Source organism: Coffea arabica, chromosome 1c (assembly GCF_036785885.1).
Source record: "Coffea arabica cultivar ET-39 chromosome 1c, Coffea Arabica ET-39 HiFi, whole genome shotgun sequence".
Taxonomy (NCBI): Eukaryota; Viridiplantae; Streptophyta; class Magnoliopsida; order Gentianales; family Rubiaceae; genus Coffea; species Coffea arabica.
The window spans coordinates 2,257,925-2,277,527 of NC_092310.1; the positions used below are offsets into that span (position 1 = coordinate 2,257,925).

The following is a 19,603-nucleotide window of genomic DNA, read 5'->3' on the forward strand; positions in this document are numbered from 1 at the left end:
AGGAGATCTACTACCGTGTGAAACTATTAGGCGACAGTTAATTTTCTATAGCATTCAAGGGGCTTAAGCTGCACAGATAAATCGTCCACAGCAAATGACAAGGTTGCCCTGGAACACACTCATTTCATGAATCCAACGAAATCATGAATCCACACTTCAAACAAATTAATGAATTTCGATACTTGAAAACAAGGCATTTGGATTCCTCTCAATTTCTCAATCATTTACAAAATGGTTCTATGAACATACACCTGTGCCAGGGCCTGTTAAGATGCAACCCCCTCCCAAAACAGCAATGCATACAACTATTGCAGATCTTAAATTGGACCTCATAATGCCACACCATATCTGTCAAGGCCATAAGAAAATATTGTCCAATAACTTCTCCCTAAAGAAAACAAAATTCAGTTACATGCACTTCAAATTGCATACTAAACCCATGTACCAGGGGATCACAAAATTCAAGTATGAAATGAAATTCACAAACAATACCAGTACCAGTGGTTTGCAAGTTGATGACTACAAAAACAGATATTGCATCTGTTCTTACATGACTAAACAATACCAATAGCAATACCAGTGGTATGTAAGTCGATGACTTCCAAAACAGATATTGCATGCATCTGTTCTAACATGACTGAACCAGCATCTGCTTACAAGTGCGAATAACCAAATGTTTTCTTCCATTCAATTATAGATAATGGAGGCTAGCAGCAAGTATTCAATGGTGATAGGACCACTGCGGATTTCTGACCCTCGTCTATAATAGTGGGCGTACCAGTTACAACACACCAAAAGCCACAACACACCAAAAGCCCAAGAATGATAGAGGCGGCAAGAAATATACCAACAACTTGACCATGACCATGAACTTGATAATCCATACTGAGTTACATCTTAGGCTGCACCCCAGAGTCTATCAGAAGTTTCTTTCCACATTCAAAGTTGTCAATCAAATTCCAGGTAGACTAGGAAGCGCTACATCTTCACCATCTATACAACTTGAAAGGAGAGACAAATAGAAATCCCAATTTCTGGATATTGAACTCAAGAACTGGTTGAGGTAAAGATGTCTTAAATTCAATGGAATAAAAATGCTTGCTATAGAATATACAAAACTTCGCTAAAGACAACCAAAACTCCTCTCATGCTATCAAAGCAGAATCTGCAACTTCAAAGTATATTGACAACACCGTCATGAATAAACCTGGACAAACAAATGACACTGCAATTGCGCTCAAAACATATCCATTACAAATGATCAGGATAAGAAACCTCTACGTCTGTTTCGATTTCTTGGTGATCAGTAGTATGCAACTAGTATGGATTAATAATGCAGAAATTCAGGCTTAAAATCATTCATCCGAGTTCAACCCCCAGCTCTTCCTGAAATTGAATGCCATAATTTAAAAAACTATAGTGCTATACAAAGAAAACCAGGCACAATCACACGAGCGAGGAACTCCTTCGAAATCATGTAGACCACAATACCAGGTAACAAAAGGTAACAAAATGACCAGAGATTCTTGAATTCAAACTCCCTAAATGGAAACCAGTTATGCAACATCACATTCAACATGTGCAAAATCAATCAGGATCATGGTGAACCATAAATTGAAGTTCTTCTTTGCATCCCCTAATTCTGATAATTCACCCCGTCAGTCTACAGCAATAACATCAAACAGCAACAGAGAGAATTTTGACAGATGAAGAAGCTAATTGACGTCAGAATTTTCCAAAAACTTGTACTGAACCCTGAAGAACATGACAAACCAATTATTTCTATGCACCCTGAAGAACATGCCAAACCAAATATTTCCATGCACCCTTTATTCTTTCAAATACTTTATGAACTCAATAGTAAAAATGCTGAAAACACAGCATAGTTGGACGACCATCATGAGTAATTCAGAATTCATCCATCAAAAGCTAAAGAATTGAAGAAGTATATGTGAACCGTCATCCCACCTTATATTCAATTCCATAAGGCCTATAACATATATCTTGAACCTGTTACTTAAGAACAATACCATGACCAAAACTCCTAAATCCAATCTGCAAAATTAAACAGATTATAAAGCATGACTAATGCATCAGTGATGTTTTCAACAAACACAATAACAAGATGGCATGAAGAGAGATTCCATGATTCAAACCACAATATCGTGGATATCTGAATAACATAATCATCCAAGAGACCCCTATTTCTTCACAATCCTCTCGCTAGGACTACAGTTGTGCAAGGGAGTACCAGGACATCAGAACCCAACTTAAAACTCGACACCAAGATGAAAACCAATATCAGAGCTGTCCATTATCAGAGCTGTCCATTAATCCCAACCATCCAGAAATTTAGGTTATATACATACCATCAAAACTAATTAATATACCAAGCATAATGTTAATTCTTTTCAGATCATGATGAATCATCAAAACACCAGGAACCGCCAATACATGCATGTTCAATGGCAGAATTAGATAGTTTACAAGAAAACAATCCCCAAATAAAGAAAGGGCCTGGGATAAAGCTAATCAGAAACTAATAGAGAAGCAAAATAGGTGCAAGTGAATTAAATGGGCAGGTCACAGCACAATTAACAGTTGGGATTAAGCAGTGATACGCAAATCACTGCTCTCTTAAATGAGGATCAGGAACATGGGCTTCACATCCCCAAGCGGAAAGGAATGGTAAGAGTAGACGAACACCCTCCAAAACAATGTACTAGCCTTTGATCTGACAATAGAGACCTTAAGTCTTCGCCACACCTCCAAGTCACTGGAAGCCTAGACTCACAAAAAATAATATAGTAAATTAAAGAACAGCGAGAAAATCATTTTTCAAGAAAATGAACAAAAAAATAGAAAAAAAAGGTTGGGAAAGAGAAAAGCTCATCCAAAATCTTATCACAAAACCAGGATCCCAAACATGGCCAATAGTCCCGGTTCAAGCTTCCCTAAAATCAAGACAACAGATAGAAACCGTCACCAAATACCCCCAGTGAATTTTCAAGGAAAGAGAACAAACAAAGACCACGTTGGCAAGAAAAACTCCCAATTTAATTCACATCCATCCAAATAAAAGCTCTTCTACCCTCCGCAAACCAGAAGTCCACTGTTCCTGAAAGACAACATCAAAAGAACCAGAACCCGAGGAAACGAAATCTTGAAACATCACCAAGATCGGAACAAACAGTAAAGCAACTGCCTATAGCAATGCAACAATGATGCAGAAAGCAAAACTCCAAATTACATATTACATTCACATCCATCCAACAATTTTTAAGAATCATCACCTCCAAAAGCCCATATTCAGTCACCACCCTCATTAGAATTCTGCGAGTGAGTGAAAACATGAATAGCCAACAGAGACTTGAACTTGGCACAAAGATGAAATAAAAATTGTAGATCATCTAGAATATTATCAGAACTGATAAATGTAGCATTCAATCTTCTTCAGACCAAGACGAATCAGCACCACCAAAAAACACTACCTATACAGACATGTTAGATGACAGAATTTAATACCCGTTAGATACCAAGCACCGCAGAGCCATCCCCAAAGAGAAGTCCTGGACTAAGCTAATCCATCAAAATACGAAACACAAGAAAAGAACAATAGGGTACAATAACTTAGGTGAATTGAATGGAGAGAAGACAATTCGTAGATGGTTTAGAAAAAAAAAAGTTGAGAATAAGCAGAGATATACACTTGGTTATACCTCAATCTATTTCTCATGGATCAGGAAAGTCAACTCTGCAGGGATTACCACCAGACCAAATAATGGAGACAGAATAAGAAAATATTAACAGAAAAATTATAGTGTCAAAACCCCTAAATTCCTCATGCACAAAAGATAAATTAGTATAGGTGAGAAAATAACTCCCTCCAAATAAGTTTACTAGCCCTTGATCCGAGAATGGAGAGGTAAGTTGAACCACCTTCACTGAAGGCCCTAGTAATATAGGAAATTATAAGACAGAGCAGATCTACCATCCAGAGATCTCTCACTCAATTCAAGGAAACAACAGAAAACAAGTAGGGAAAGAGAGAGCTCCTCCAAAATCTTTTCGCCCAGAATAGCACAGTAACAAACATGATAACAATGCTTTGATCCAAGCTATCCTAAAATGAAGACGAGAGAAGCCATTACCAACAAACACCAGTGATCTCACGGCAAACAGAACAAACAAGAGAACTCCTGATTTACCACATCCATCCAAGAGAAGAGAGCACTTTTTGCCCATGCAGAACTCCACCATTCTAAGACAACCACACCAAAAGAACCAGAAAAGAAGAGACAATCTTAGAAAAAGAAAAGAACAAGTACCATTCATGAAGTACACAACATACTGCAAAAGTGCAAGAAAGTGCAGGCCTTCATGATCAATTCTTAATCAACACCACAGAGAAACTTCTGGAAGCCCAGAGCCACCACCTATAGCAACATCACCTAAAGCAACAACAAAAACACCACCTGGAGGTCCAGGTAAAAGCTCCAGATTTTTCATTACATTCAGACCCATCCAATTTATTCACGAAGAGACACATCCCAGAGACCTCCCTTTGACTGCGGAAAGCAACACAAAAAGCCAACAAAAATTCAAAATTCGACACAGATGAGAACTGACAATGGAATGAACCAATAACACCAGCTTTTTACAAATTTAGATTACCTACCATAACCCCAAACCTATTCATATAACAAGCATAAACTTCAGATCATGATGAACCACCAAAACACCAGAACCTACCTTAAAACATGTTTAGTGGCAGAATTTCAGCACTAAGAAATACTTCAGAAGATCAAAATCGCCAAACTGGTAAGATCCTAAGCATCTGAGAACCATTCCCCAGAGATAAAGAAGGCATGGGATAAGCAGCAAAATGGGTGCATGTGAATTGAATGGGCAGGTCGAAGGTGTTCAACCATTAATCGCTGGGATTAAGCAGTGATACCTTTTCCTTGAGGATCAGGAACACAAGACTTCCAAGCAATTACTGACAAAACAAATAATGCATAACATTTCTACAAACATGGTGGACTATGGAAGAAAAGATTTACAAAAAAACTAGATTATATTTATAATAGTCTGCAGACATCAAAAAGTACTAAAACCTGTAAAATGCTCAAGCCAAAAAGAATAAAGAATGATAAGCATAGGTAAGAAGATAAATCCCCCTCTATAATAATGTACTAGCCTTTGATCTTGAGGACAGAGACCTAAGTTTTGGCCACACCTCTGAATCACCAGAATCCTAGATTCGACACAAAATGATATGGTAAATTAGAGAACAAGTAGAGAAAATCATTTTTAAAGAAACAGCAAAAAAAAGAGCAGGGAAAGAGAGAGCTTATCCAAAATCTTGTTACAAAACCCATTAGCAGGGTACCAAACACACCAACACTCCTGCAACAAGCTTCCCTAAAATCAACACAACAGACAGAAGGCATCACCAACCGCCACCTTGATTTTTTCAGGCAGAGGGAACAAAGAAAGACCAGGTTGAAAAGATATCTCCCGATTTTATTCACATCCATCCAAGAGAAAACTCTCGCCTCCACACACCAGAAATCCACTATTCTTGAAAGACATCAAAAAAACCAGAAGACAAGACAAATCTTGAAAAATCACCAAGAACAAAACACAGTAATTAGCGTCAAGTCCTTTTACCAATCCACTCTATAGGGAGACTGCTGAAAAACCAGAACTGCTGCCTACAGCAATGCAAAAATAAAGCAGAAAGCAAAATCAAGGATCACATTCACATCCATTGCATAATTCCACGAAGAATCACATCCCATAATTCTAAAAAGAATGGCATCCAAAAGCCCATGTTCCGTCACCACCCTCAATAAAGGAATGGATCAAAAGACTTGGCACAAAGACAAGAATAATCCTCAAATAAAAACTCTGAACAAGTTATCATTCAATCAAACCAATATGCATAGCCTTAACTCTTCTTCAGATCAAGTTGCATAAGCAAAATACCAGGAACCCCAACCATACAAAAATGTTTGATGACGGAATCTACTTCCTGTTATATACTGAGCAGCACATAACCATCCCCAAAGAAAAGCGCTGGATTAAGCTAGTCCATCAAATACAAAAGCCAAAAAAAATGCTAACCTTCGGTGAATTGAATGGGTAGGTTGAAAGCATTCATACAGTTTTTCCAGAAATAAATGGTTGAATAGCAAAGATATGCACTTGGTTACAACCCGTTCTATTCAGAGTGGATCAGGAAAGTTGACTCTGCATGACATGCTGCAGACCAAAAAGATTCACGGACAAATTATATTATAAATATGGTGTCCAACCCCCTAAATTCCTCAAGCACAAAAGAACAATTAGCGTAGGTGAGAAATTAACTCCCTCCAAAAAATTTTACAAGCCCTTGATCCGAGGATGGAAAGGCAAGTTTGAATCACAAATCACTGGAACCCAAAGTTGCAACACCCTAGTAATATAGGAAATTAGAGAACAAGCAGAGCAAATCCACAAATGTCCTAATCAACTTCAACAAAACAGCAGAAAACAACCAGGGAAATAGAGGTCCTCCAAAATCTTGTTAAGCCCGAATAGCAGGGTAACAAACATGATGAAAATGCTCCGATCCAAACTTCCCTAAAATGAAGATAATAGTTAAGCCATTACCAACGCGCGCCAGTGATTTTTAAGCAAAGAACACAAACAAAGAATTGATTGGCAGAAGAGAACTCCCAATTTATCACCTTCATCCATCCAAGAAGAGCTCTTTTTGCTTCTATCCATCCAGGAAGAGCTCTTTTCACTTTCATACACAGAACTCCATCATTCTAAGATCACATCAAAAGAACCAGAATTTAAAAGCTAAGAAATACTTCACAACATCAATATTACCATATTGATACGATCCTAAGCATCTGAGAAACATTCCCAAAGACAGAAGGCAGGGAACCAAAATAAATTCAAAAGCCTAAAGAGAACAAATGGGCAAAACCCAGCAGCAGCAGCAGCAAAATAGGTGGAGGCAAATTGAATGGAGAGGTTGGAAGCTATTTCAATGGTGTTTGTCCTGGGAAGAAAAGGTCTGCAGATATCAAAAGGTGACAAAAGCACAAGATTGTTTGGAAGAATATAACTCCCTCCAAAACAGTTTACCATCCGAGGAAGGAAGGCTCAGTTGTCACTACAACTCCGAATCACTGAAACCCTATATTGCACAACACAAATGCAGGAGATCAGAAAACGAACTCGCTGTCTCACAGAGCAAATCAGCATCAACCAGCTGAAAACAATCAAGGACAGAGAAAACTTCAGGAATCTTGCAAACCAGTATAGCAGGGACAAAAACATGACCAGAGCCTCCTGCATCCAAGCTCCCCTAAATCAATACAACAGATAAGGCCAGTTGCTAATTACTCCCCAGTTAATTTTTTCAGGAAATAAAAAAGGAAACCAAAAAAAAGGGGCGAGGGAAAAACTCCCGGTGTCGTAGCATGATATTCGCATCCAGAAAGTCTCTTTTTAGCCCCACCGAAGACTAGGATTCTGCCACGCCACAACGAGAACATCAAAAGAACCAGGAAAAAAAGACGAATCTTGATAACAAAAAACGATCGAGAAATTACTAATTAACAAACCCAACAATAGTAAAAACTCAATCTTCCTCATCAATCCTCGATAGACAACACGCCAAAACTACCGAAAGTCCAGAGCACTGCCTACAGCAATCACAACAACAATAACAGCCACAGATTAAATATAAACTCCAGATTCAGATTACGCTCACATCCATCCAACAGAAAGTTGCTTCCTACTCCATCCGCCCGAAATCCATCATTCTACAAGAAGCACGGCAAGAAAACCAGAAAGAAGAACCAAAACGGGGCTATTTTTGAACCAAAACAGGGCTAATTTTGAAGGAAATTTGATGTCAAATTTGTCCAATAATTGGAATGATCCAGAAATTACCACATAAACAAACCGAATCTAGTGCAAAAACTGGTATCCTTCCCGTTCAATCCTTCGAAATACCCGATCAACCGCCAAAAAAAAAAAACCATGATTAAATCTCAAAAGTCGCCATCAAAAAAATTAGCGATAATAAGCTTCAAATTAATCAAATCATCACAACCATAGAAGCAACGATCGAACCTAGCGATAATCATCAACCGAAGATCCTAACCTTCAGCTGAGACAAAAAACCACAACAATTGAATCTCATTTACCGAAAGCCTAACCGTAGAATCCCAAGAAAATCCACGATGAAGATAAAAGCATATGATTTCTTACCACAAAACGAAACGGAAGCAAAAGGCCACAGGAAAGGAAAGCGGGGATTGGGGGTATTTATAGATGCTTGGGAAGAGAATGAACTGCTAGGATTAAGCTGTCTTACGTGATCTGGACGGTTAAAAAGAGCTCTTATCCTCGTTGGACTCGGGCTAAGATTCCCTTACGCGTATTGCCCCAAAGTCGGTTGTTTATTTGATTTAGGAAATGTGGTCGCCACCAGATTTATACATATTTTTTTTTTTGGGTGCGATAGAAATCATTTTCTTTTACTGAAATTATTTTTAAAAAAAAACCTTGACAGCTGTGAATGGTCAAAGCCCGTAGGCTTAGGGAACTTTCTCAAAACTTCCGTTCGAATTGTTTTTTTTTTTCTGAAATTTTTGTAGAAAAAAGTACAATAATAATTTGACGTATATGAGATAAAAATATAATTAAAAAATAAATTTATAAAGAAGATAAAATTGTTTTAGAGAAAAATGACAAGATCTAATTTAGTATATAAATTGATTTGTTTAAATAGATTATTTTTTAAAAAATTAATTACATCAAAAGCACTCATGCTTTATGTCACAAATATGTTGTTGGTGTGCTATGTGTGTGGATTGAAGATTATTTCACTTTATTTATACCTTATTGACACATACTGATTTGATTACATTATCAACACATTTTTCAATCACCTTTTTATCTCACATACATCACATCAAAAAAAGTGTTACAATAAAAATATCTCAAATAATTTACAATCCAAACACACTTGCCTTAATATATGTTTATTAACGTAATCTCCTTATTTTGATTTTTTAGTTTCTTGAATAAATTAAAAACACTTAGACTTTTAATTTGGTTGCAATTTAATAATAAAATAGTGGTTGAAATGCAATAATGGATAGCAAGATCGAGTAGGGATATCGTTGTCTAATGGATGTCGTAGATAAGTATTTAGAAAACACATTGATAAATAACGATTAACAAAAAATAATTTTAATTAGATTGTAATTATTCATACTTTACTTCATAACTCCTTGATTTTTTAATTTGTGTGAAAAAATACTTAAAATATTAATTTCAATTACAATTTCATAATGAAATAGTGATTGAAATGCAGTAATTGGTAGCAAGATTGAATGGTGATTGAATAGGGATGTTATTACTAATTAACATGGTAGATAAGTACTAAGGGAACATTGATGAATAATTGTGTGCCAATAACAATTTTCTAACGGAAAAAAATGTGAATATAGATACTTTTTTCTTTCTCTTTTTTTTTATCCAATGAATATGGACCGAATGAAAAGGCAAATGGCCAAAATGAAAACACCAGCAGATTAGAGGATTCCAGATTCCTCTAAAAATGGATATCGGGTGGGATATTATTCAGTATTTCAAGAAGGTTTCACATTCCTCTGAAGTCTCATTTAGGCCCATCTCCAATTTGAATTGTGTCATTCCATAGTTGGGGCCTGGCAGTTCAAATTTCTAGGAGATTGGGTATCAAATAAACAAATTTGTTTGGATTGTGCTTTTCGCGGAAAAATTCTAACTTTTTTATAAATATATTTTTCAAATTATCTTTTTATTTCACATGTATCAAATCATTACAGTACATTGAATTATAAGCACTTTGGCATGGCATTTGGAACTTTGACATAGAGCTCTCAATGAATTGAATTTTTCACGAACAGGTTCTTGTTCAACTTGTATATAATACTCTAATTGAGCTTGAGTTCCGTTCATATATCATATGAGCAAAATTTGAACACTAAATATTTAGTTTGATTCGACTCATTAAAAGCTCTTTTCATATATTATATGAACAAAAATTTCAACATTAAGTATTTAGGTTGATTCGACTCATTCAAAACTCTATTTTGACATATTGAAGTTGTGTTGCACTATCACGTGAACATTCAACTTGCCAATTATGCAGATGCTCATCATAAGTTTTCAACCTGTGTTAGAAAATTGGGAACTTCTAAGTAGTGGCTGGCAATGCAAGCAGTCTCAAATACTGCCAGAAAGGCAATTCCTGTGTTGATCTGCTTAAAAAGATGAGTTTGTCTCTATTATCAACAAATTTTATGAATGTTTCCTTGATGAGTTTGTCCAGCTTATAAACAGAGAAAGACTTTAGAAGCTTTGCACCGCACCACCACAGCCCCAAGAAATGATAGCTTATTAGGAAAATCTTTTTTTGTTTTGTGTTATATTGAGTAATCTCTTGTATTGTCACTTTCTTGTTTTGGGGCTTTAGAAATTTTGTTCTACATTTTATTTTTGTCTTCATTATAATAGATTTTGCTCATCTTTTCTGGTGGATGTAGATCTAATTGATTGAACTACGAAAAAAATCCACAATACAAAATATGCAAGAACATTAGGTTGGTACATTTTCACACCAAAACCTAAATCAAATGCACCAACCAGATGTAACCGTTTCACTGAAAATTATATAGACCTGTCCAAATCTCTAATTTGGAATAGTCGATAGTCTTTATTTCACTGATTGATCTTGTTTAACCTTCTTTCATTTTTCTCTTTTGTTGGTCCTTCTTCTACAGAACAGGAGACTGGTGGAGCGTAGATACTTAGATCATCTGTCAACTCGTGCGAGCTCATAAAATCAATACTGATGAATCTAGTAATCCTGTGATATCTGTATGTTGGATCAGATACAAGAGATACTTGTAGGAAGCACCCTTTCATTAGATTATTCTATCTCTGAGCATATTATTTGCCTTCATTATGCCCTGTTGGTGTTTTCTTCAATTTCATGATGAGCAATTAACAGATATGTTAGCTAAGAAAACAAAAAAAAAAAAAGAAAAAAGAAAAATTGATGCTTTATTGAACCTTCTAATTGCAACGTTCTTCTTAATCCAAGGCATGCAAGTCCAAATACAGATGTAGTTTAAAATGAATAGGACTAACATAGACCAAAATGAAAGATGATAAGCAGCAAAGGAGGGAAGAATGGTGATTGAATTATTTTGAGTATCAAAGCCATTTCAGCCAATTCTTTTCCTTTCAGGCCACAGGAGAAACATTTTTTGCAACTCATCCCTTGTAATGAAGAGCCTCATTGATGAACTTGTTGAAATTAATGTAAGATAATCCCCTTACCTCAGTTGCTTCAGCTTTCTTCTTCTATTCTTTAGCTTTGAACCTCATTTTTCCCCTTCCTCTCCCACAATCATTTTGCGTACAAGTTCTGCAACTTCATCGTACTTCACGTCATGATTTATTTCCATTCCAATTCCCCATTTCTCACAAGAGTAATGACAATTAGTTTGCTAATCAACAAAGAAAGGCCAGCAGATGACAGGCACACCAGCACAAATAGTTTCCATCATAGAATTCCATCCACAGTGAGTAAAAAATACGCCAATAGCTGAATGCTCCAACACTTTCTCCTATGCACACCAGCTTGTTAAGAACCCTCTATCCTGAATCTCTTCCAGGAAATCTTCAGGCAACATTACTGATTATCCTCCCTGCACTACATTAGGCCGAACAATCCATAAGAACTGTTGCCTGCTGGTAGCAAGTCCCCAAGCAAATTCTCTGAAATGATGGTTAGTCATGGTTGTTACACTTCCATAATTAACATAAACAACTGAGTTTGGTGCTCTTCGATCCAGCCACTCGAAAACTTTCAAGTCAGGCTTCCATAAACTTGAATTTAGGGAATTGACTTGGCTTTTGGAAACAATGTGCCTGGCTAATAACTGTAGAGGGCCTATAGTATAAATATTTGGGAAATTGAACTTCGAAATGACTGCCTCCAATGCTTCTGTTTCAAATTCATCGAAGGCATTGAAGATTATTGATGAAGCTTTGAGACAACTCTGTGCTTCCTCTCCCATGAAATCAAACATGATGTCATTGGATCGGTTGCTCTTAAAAAGCTTCGAAGGTCCCTGAATTTTACATTGCTCATTGATAGGGTACAATTTGTTAGTAATTTTATTATTAATTTTCCCTTTTATCCCTGACAAATATTGTGTTAATTGCTGATATTTACTCATATTTGGTATGTGGACTTAATTTCAGGAATAAAGCAGAAAACTACCAAAAGGAGGGACTTTATGGAAAATATGGAGACTTCTAAGGGCTTCAATGCTTGGGTCCTTGAATTGGTGGGGACCACAAGCTAGTGGAAGGCATCTAGTCATTTGGACTCTAAAAAGAAAGCTACGGAAGGAGACTTGGGGCAAGAAGTACTTTGAAGGCTTTGTCCACATGTGTGGGGACCACGTAGAGAGCCTTTAGTTATCTTTCTTTTGTGGCTTAAATAGGGATAACGTAGAGTAGCAGAGGGATATCTCTAGTTTTAGTCTTTTAGTGTAGCTTTACTTTTTTCCTTCTTTTGACTGGCCTCTGGCACACGCCAGGTGTTCGACAAAATTCCCCAACGGGAAAAACACATTTTATTCCTTGCTTCTTAATAGAAAACGCTATGCTTTTGCAATCCATTAATTCGTGTGATGATTTAATTATGCGGCGTGGCTAAGTCTTCCATCTAGTCAAGGGTCAACTCGACGGCGCAGTCCCGAAAACCTGTGAGATCTAATTAGTTTTCACGCGTTCCTTAATTTATTAATATTTGCACGTTGCCTGCTTGTATTTTCATGGGATTATTTTATTAATTGGATGTCAAGGGCCCGATGTTCAATGTGATTTATTAGTCTCGTGCCAATTTAGTCAATTAAATCCGTAATTGTTTGATTGATTAATATTAGTGGCAACTGGTGTGTTTACACATTAGGGGAACGTGCGATCTAATTTAAATAACCCTCGTAGCGTGTTATTGGTTAGGGCTAGGTTTTTCTAATATTAATGCAATTGGGAAATTAATTCCTACGGTCGTACCTAGGAGTATTTTCTGGTTAGGGGTGATCAATGGTCGTACCTTGGTTATCAATAATTTAAGGAAAAATTGGTCGTCAGACTATAACTAGCCTATTAATAAATTAAGTGAACCTCTCCTGCATCAATGATCGGATAAATGGACTGTGCCTGAGTAGTTGCATCCTTGGCTAGAATTTATTTATTCTTGATTTAATTCCTGCTATATTCGTGCTAGTTAATTATTTATTTTTAGTTGAATTGTTTAATTGTTTTTAGTTTCATTCCGGTAAAACCCCCCCTTATCAATTGGACTTTAAAAAGAGACAAATATCTCCAGTCCCTGAGGAGACGACTTTACTTGCCACTGCCTACTATTTTTGCCAACTAATTAATTTTGGTATATCGGATTCAGCAAACTCTTCGGGAACAGGGTGAATCAAGTAACCCATTGCACACCTAGAGTCCCTGCTCCAGTACCTAGGATTAATTATTGACAGCTCTTAGTGGTAGCTAGGTTCTATATTATTATTATTATTATTGCACAGGTTGACGACCTGTCAATTTTTGGCGCCGTTGCCGGGGACTGGCATTATTATTTGTTTCTTTTTAAATTTCATTTTTGCTCTAATTTTCTGGTATTTTTCTAGTGTATGCCTAGGTCTTCTCGTGCAGGTGAATTGATTTTTGACCCTGAAGTAGAGAAAATCGCGCGTAGAACAAGGAAAGAAACCAGACAGCTCAGAGAGGAGCACTCCAGGGCTACATCTCAGAGACCTGAGCCTGAAGTTGAACCAGCAGATTCGTTTGGTGACACTTCAAGTGATTGTTGCCAAGAGAGCGTCGACATGGCAAACACACAAACATTAAGGGAGTTGGCTGCTCCAAACTTGACCCAACAACCTCTTTGCATAACTTTTCCTCGCCTTAGTGAGAATGCAGCTTTTGAATTAAAACCTGGTCTAATACATTTGTTGCCTGTTTTTCATGGTCTGCCAGGAGAGGAACCCCACAAACACATGCAGGAATTTGATGTGGTGTGTTCGAGTATGAAACCTTCGGGAGTAACTGATGAACAAATTAAATTAAGGGCCTTCCCTTTCTCTCTCAAGGATTCGGCAAAGGACTGGTTATACTGTCTACCTGCAGGCATTATCACCACGTGGCCAGAGATGCAGAAAAATTTTTTTGAAAAATATTTCCCTGCATCCAGAGCTGCTAGCTTGCGAAAGGAAATATGTGGAATCAAGCAATTTCACGGGGAATCCTTGTATGAATATTGGGAGAGGTTCACCAGGCTGCGTACCCGATGCCCACATCACCAAATAAGTGATCAACTGCTGATTCAGTATTTCTACGAGGGGCTACTGATGAACGATAGGAATATCATTGATGCAGCAAGTGGTGGTGCACTGGTAAATAAGACTACCCAGGAGGCATGGGACTTAATTGAGCGAATGGCAGAGAATTGCCAGCAGTTTGGTACGAGAGCAGATGTTCCTACGAGAAAGGTAAACGAGGTAAGTTCATCTTCCATCGAACAGCAGTTATCTGAATTAACCTCATTTGTTCGACAGATAGCTGTAGGAAATGCACAGCAGGCCAAAGTGTGTGGGATTTGCACGAATATTGGTCATACCACTGACTCGTGCCCACAGTTACATGAAGAGGGAATTGAGCAAGCAAATATGGCTGGTAACATGCCCATGCCACGTAGACAGTATGACCCCTATTCCAACTCATACAATCCGGGTTGGAGGGATCATCCAAATCTAAGCTATGGGGGAAATAAGCAACAAAATTTCATCCCCAATAGACAGCAGGGTTTCCAGCAACAATATCAAACAAGGAATCAACCCTCCTCTACCTCAGGTATGTCCCTAGAAGACATGGTGAAAACCATAGCCTCTAATACTATGAAATTTCAACAGGACACTGAGGCCAACAATCAAGAGATGAAAGCACGTATGCAAAACTTGGAAAATCAGATGAGTCAATTAGCCTCCATTGTCAACCGACTAGACTCTCAGGGGAAGGGAAAACTCCCATCCCAACCTGAGGTGAATCCCAAGAATGTAAGTGCAATGACCCTCAGGAGTGGGAAAGAGGTTGAAGGTCCAGCCCCAGTGGCTCCGAAGGACAAGAATGAGGACCGTATTGAGAAGGAGCTTGAGGAAGAAGGAACTCCTGGCACAAATGAAGAGGTACTACGTAACCCAGTGGGGCCAGTTAAGCCTAACCCACCACCTTTTCCTAGCAGGTTGGAAAGGCCTAAAAAGCAAGACAAGGAAAAAGAAATTTTGGAGATGTTTAGGAAGGTGGAGATAAATATCCCCTTACTTGACGCAATTAAGCAAGTACCCCGGTATGCCAAATTTTTGAAGGACCTATGCATCAATAGGAAGAAATTGAGGGGAGATGAAAGGATAATCGTGGGAGAGAACGTATCTGCAGTGCTTCAAAGAAAACTTCCACCAAAGTGCGGAGACCCGGGTATGTTCACTATTCCTTGTAAAATAGGGAACACTAGCATTAGGAATGCCATGTTAGATTTAGGAGCCTCTATAAATGTGATGCCCAGGGCTATATATGCTTCTCTGAATTTGGGCCCTTTAAAGGAAACTGGCATTATAATTCAATTGGCTGATAGGACTAATGCTTATCCTGATGGGGTGATAGAAGATGTGTTAGTACAAGTGAACAATTTAGTGTTCCCTGCTGATTTTTATATTCTTGATATGGGTGATGAACGTTCTCCAAATCCATCACCAATTTTGTTGGGGAGGCCCTTCTTGAGCACGGCTCGTACAAAAATTGATGTTAGTAAGGGCACCCTAACGATGGAATTTGATGGAGAAATAGTTCATTTTAGTATATTTGAGGCCATGAAATATCCGTGTCATTCTAATGCTGTTTTTGCTGTGAGTATAATTGACCCTTTGGTGCAAGAAGTATTTGAGATTAATGGCAGGGATGAATTGGAGGTAGCAATCACCAAACATTTGGATCTGGAAGTGGCCTGCGAAATGGAGTTAGACATCAATTTGCAAAGAATGGTTGGAGCCTTGCATTCACTAGGCCAAAGTCCTCTAAGGTATGATGTTGCTCCTATATTTGTGCCTGAACCACACCTAAAGCTGTTACCTTCTATCGTGCAGGCGCCTGAAGTGGAGTTGAAACCCCTTCCCGAGCATTTAAAGTATGCCTTTTTAGGTGAAAAAGAGACGTTACCAGTGATAATCTCATCCAAATTATCACCCACGGAGGAGGACAAACTGCTGCGGGTTTTAAAGGAGCATAAGGAAGCTATAGGGTGGACAATTGCAGACATCAAGGGTATAAGCCCGTCTGTGTGCATGCATCGAATTCGCCTGGAAGAGGATGCTAGGCCGATAAGACAACCACAAAGGAGATTGAACCCCATCATGATGGAAGTGGTCAAAAAAGAGGTAATCAAGCTTCTGGACGTAGGAATTATTTTCTCTATCTCAGACAGCCCATGGGTAAGTCCGGTCCAAGTGGTGCCAAAGAAAGCAGGGGTAACTGCGGAAGAAAATCATGAAGGGGACCTTGTTCCAATTCGAAAGCCTACGGGTTGGCGCCAGTGCATCGATTACCGTAAATTGAACGCAGTGACCAAGAAGGATCATTTTCCCCTTCCATTTATCGATCAAATGGTTGAAAGGTTAGCTCGTCGTGCCTATTATTGTTTTTTGGATGGTTTCTCTGGTTATTTTCAGATAGCAATTGCGCCAGAGGATCAAGAGAAAACAACTTTCACTTGCTCCTTTGGCACTTTTGCCTATCGAAGGATGCCTTTTGGATTGTGTAATGCCCCTGCAACATTCCAGAGGTGCATGATTAGCATTTTTTCTGAATATGTAGAGAGAATAATTGAGGTATTCATGGATGACTTTAGTGTCTATGGTGATAGTTTTGACGATTGCTTAGATAACTTGACATTGATTTTAAAAAGATGCATTGAGACTAACCTGGTGCTAAATTGGGAAAAATGTCACTTCATGGTTGAGCACGGGATAGTTCTAGGACATGTAGTGTCATCTAGAGGAATTGAAGTTGATAAAGCTAAAATAGATGTGATATCTGCTTTACCTTACCCCGTAACTGTACGGGAAGTTCGTTCTTTTCTTGGACATGCAGGTTTCTATCGCAGATTTATCAAGGATTTCTCAAAGATCGGGGCACCACTTTTCAGGCTTTTACAAAAGGATGTCAGTTTTGAATTCGACGAGAAATGCGAAGAAGCGTTCGAGAAGTTGAAAAAATTACTCACTTCTCCACCTGTCATCCAACCCCCTGACTGGAATCTCCCATTTGAAATCATGTGTGACGCCAGCGATTACGCAGTGGGTGCGGTACTAGGTCAAAGAGTGGGAAAGGCAGCCCACGCTATATACTACGCATCTCGAGCCTTGAACGGAGCCCAACTGAACTATTCGACCACCGAGAAAGAGCTCCTAGCTGTAGTTTTTGCTTTAGAAAAATTTCGTTCCTATTTACTTGGTGCTAAAGTTATTATTTTCTCTGATCATGCAGCCCTGCGGTATCTGTTGACCAAGAAAGAGGCAAAACCGCGACTGATAAGGTGGATATTGTTGCTACAGGAGTTTGACTTGGAGATCAGAGATAAGAAAGGGGCAGAGAATTTGGTAGCAGATCACTTGAGTCGGGTACAAGTCACCAAGGACGATATCCCGTTGAGAGAAACCTTCCCTGACGAGCACTTATTTTCTGCTAATTTAACTTTGCCCTGGTATGCAGATATTGTTAATTTTCTAGTTACTGACAAGTTTCCTGCAGGATGGTCTAAGGCAAAAAGGGATAAGTTAAGGAGTGACGTAAAATCGTACATCTGGGATGACCCTTACCTCTGGAAACGTGGTGCTGACCAAATCATTCGGAGATGTGTAAGTGAAAATGAATTCCAATCCATTCTAGCTTATTGTCACTCTTTTGCATGTGGAGGTCACTTTGGACCAAAGAGGACTGCTCGTAAGGTTCTAGAGAGTGGATTTTATTGGCCGACCCTCTTTAAGGATGCCTATTTATTTTGTAAGTCATGTGATAAGTGTCAACGAGTAGGTAGTATTTCTCGAAGGGATCAAATGACCCAAACCCCAATGATTTTTGTTGAGATTTTTGATGTTTGGGGTATTGATTTCATGGGCCATTTTCCTTCATCTTTCGGTTTTTTGTATATATTGCTTGCCGTAGATTATGTCTCAAAGTGGGTGGAAGCAAAAGCCACCCGCACTAATGATTCTAAGGTGGTTGCAGAATTCATTAAATCTAATATCTTTGTCCGTTTTGGGATGCCACGAGCAATTGTAAGTGATCGGGGTACCCATTTCTGCAACAAGACGATTGCTGCACTTTTTAGGAGGTACGGTGTCTTGCACAAAGTCTCCACGTCTTACCATCCGCAGACAAACGGTCAGGCGGAAGCATCGAACCGAGAGATCAAGTCAATTTTGGAAAAAATGGTTCGACCTGATAGGAAGGACTGGAGTGGGAGACTTGAAGATGCCTTGTGGGCATATAGAACGGCGTACAAGACACCAATCGGCATGTCTCCTTACCGTTTGGTATTTGGGAAGCCATGCCACCTCCCTGTCGAGTTCGAGCATAGAGCATTTTGGGCGGTCAAGCAATGCAACATGGATATCGAAGAGGGCGGAATTCAAAGGAAGCTACAGTTACAAGAATTGGAGGAGATTCGCAATGAAGCCTACGAGAATGCTGTGATTTATAAGGAGAAAAACAAGATTTTTCATGACCAGCAGGTCTCTAGGAAGACGTTCGAATGTGGGCAAAAAGTTTTACTGTACCACTCAAAGTTGAAGTTATTTCCAGGTAAGTTACGTTCTCGTTGGATCGGTCCCTTTGTTGTAACTAATGTCTTTGATTATGGTGCAGTGGAGATCCAGAGTCTGAAGACGGAGAAGAAATTTGTGGTGAATGGTCATCGTCTCAAGCCGTATTATGATGATGTTCCAGTTGAGCGGGTAGAGATGATGCATTTGGAGGACCCAATTTGCTTGGTTTAAGCAAATTATGGGTTATGTCTAGCCAAATACACTAAAGAAAGGCGCTTTTTCGGGAGGCAACCCGAATATTGATTTTATTGTTTTTAGTTGTTCATTTCTTTCATTTTGTCGTTTCCTCGTTGGGTAGTAGCAGTATTAATATTTCCTTCACTGAAATCAGGAAGATCAATCTTGGCGTGCCCACGCGGTGTTGGTGTATCCTGAGATCAGAGGACGAATACCAATCTTGGCGTGCCCGCGCGGTGTTGGTGTCTACTGAGATCAGAGGACGAAGAGCAATCTTGGCGTGCCCGCGTGGTGTTTGTGTCTCCTGAGGTCAGTGGATGTTTTGTAATCTTGGCATGCCCACGCGGTGATTGACGACCCAAAACATGGATATAAAAAAAAAAAAAAAAATTTTTTTTATT

General features: G+C 38.7%; 1 long non-coding RNA gene and 1 pseudogene across 5 annotated transcripts; both read right to left on the bottom strand.

Annotated features, from left to right (window-relative positions):
• Positions 1 to 347: 347 nt before the first annotated feature.
• Positions 348 to 8,458, bottom strand: LOC113693706 (uncharacterized). 5 transcript variants are annotated; one of them, XR_011841312.1, is made up of 4 exons: positions 8,278 to 8,453; positions 6,735 to 8,176; positions 4,753 to 6,627; positions 348 to 4,568 (listed from the first exon to the last, which is right to left on the bottom strand). It is a non-coding gene; the product is annotated as an uncharacterized lncRNA (long non-coding RNA). The 5 variants fall into 5 exon arrangements; XR_011841282.1 differs by having other exon boundaries at positions 348 to 6,627; positions 8,278 to 8,452; XR_011841307.1 differs by lacking the exon at positions 8,278 to 8,453 and having other exon boundaries at positions 348 to 6,460; positions 6,543 to 6,627; positions 6,735 to 8,271.
• Positions 8,459 to 11,181: 2,723 nt separating this feature from the next.
• Positions 11,182 to 19,603, bottom strand: part of LOC113737543 (linamarin synthase 1-like) — a 29,479-nt pseudogene continuing 21,057 nt past the window's right edge.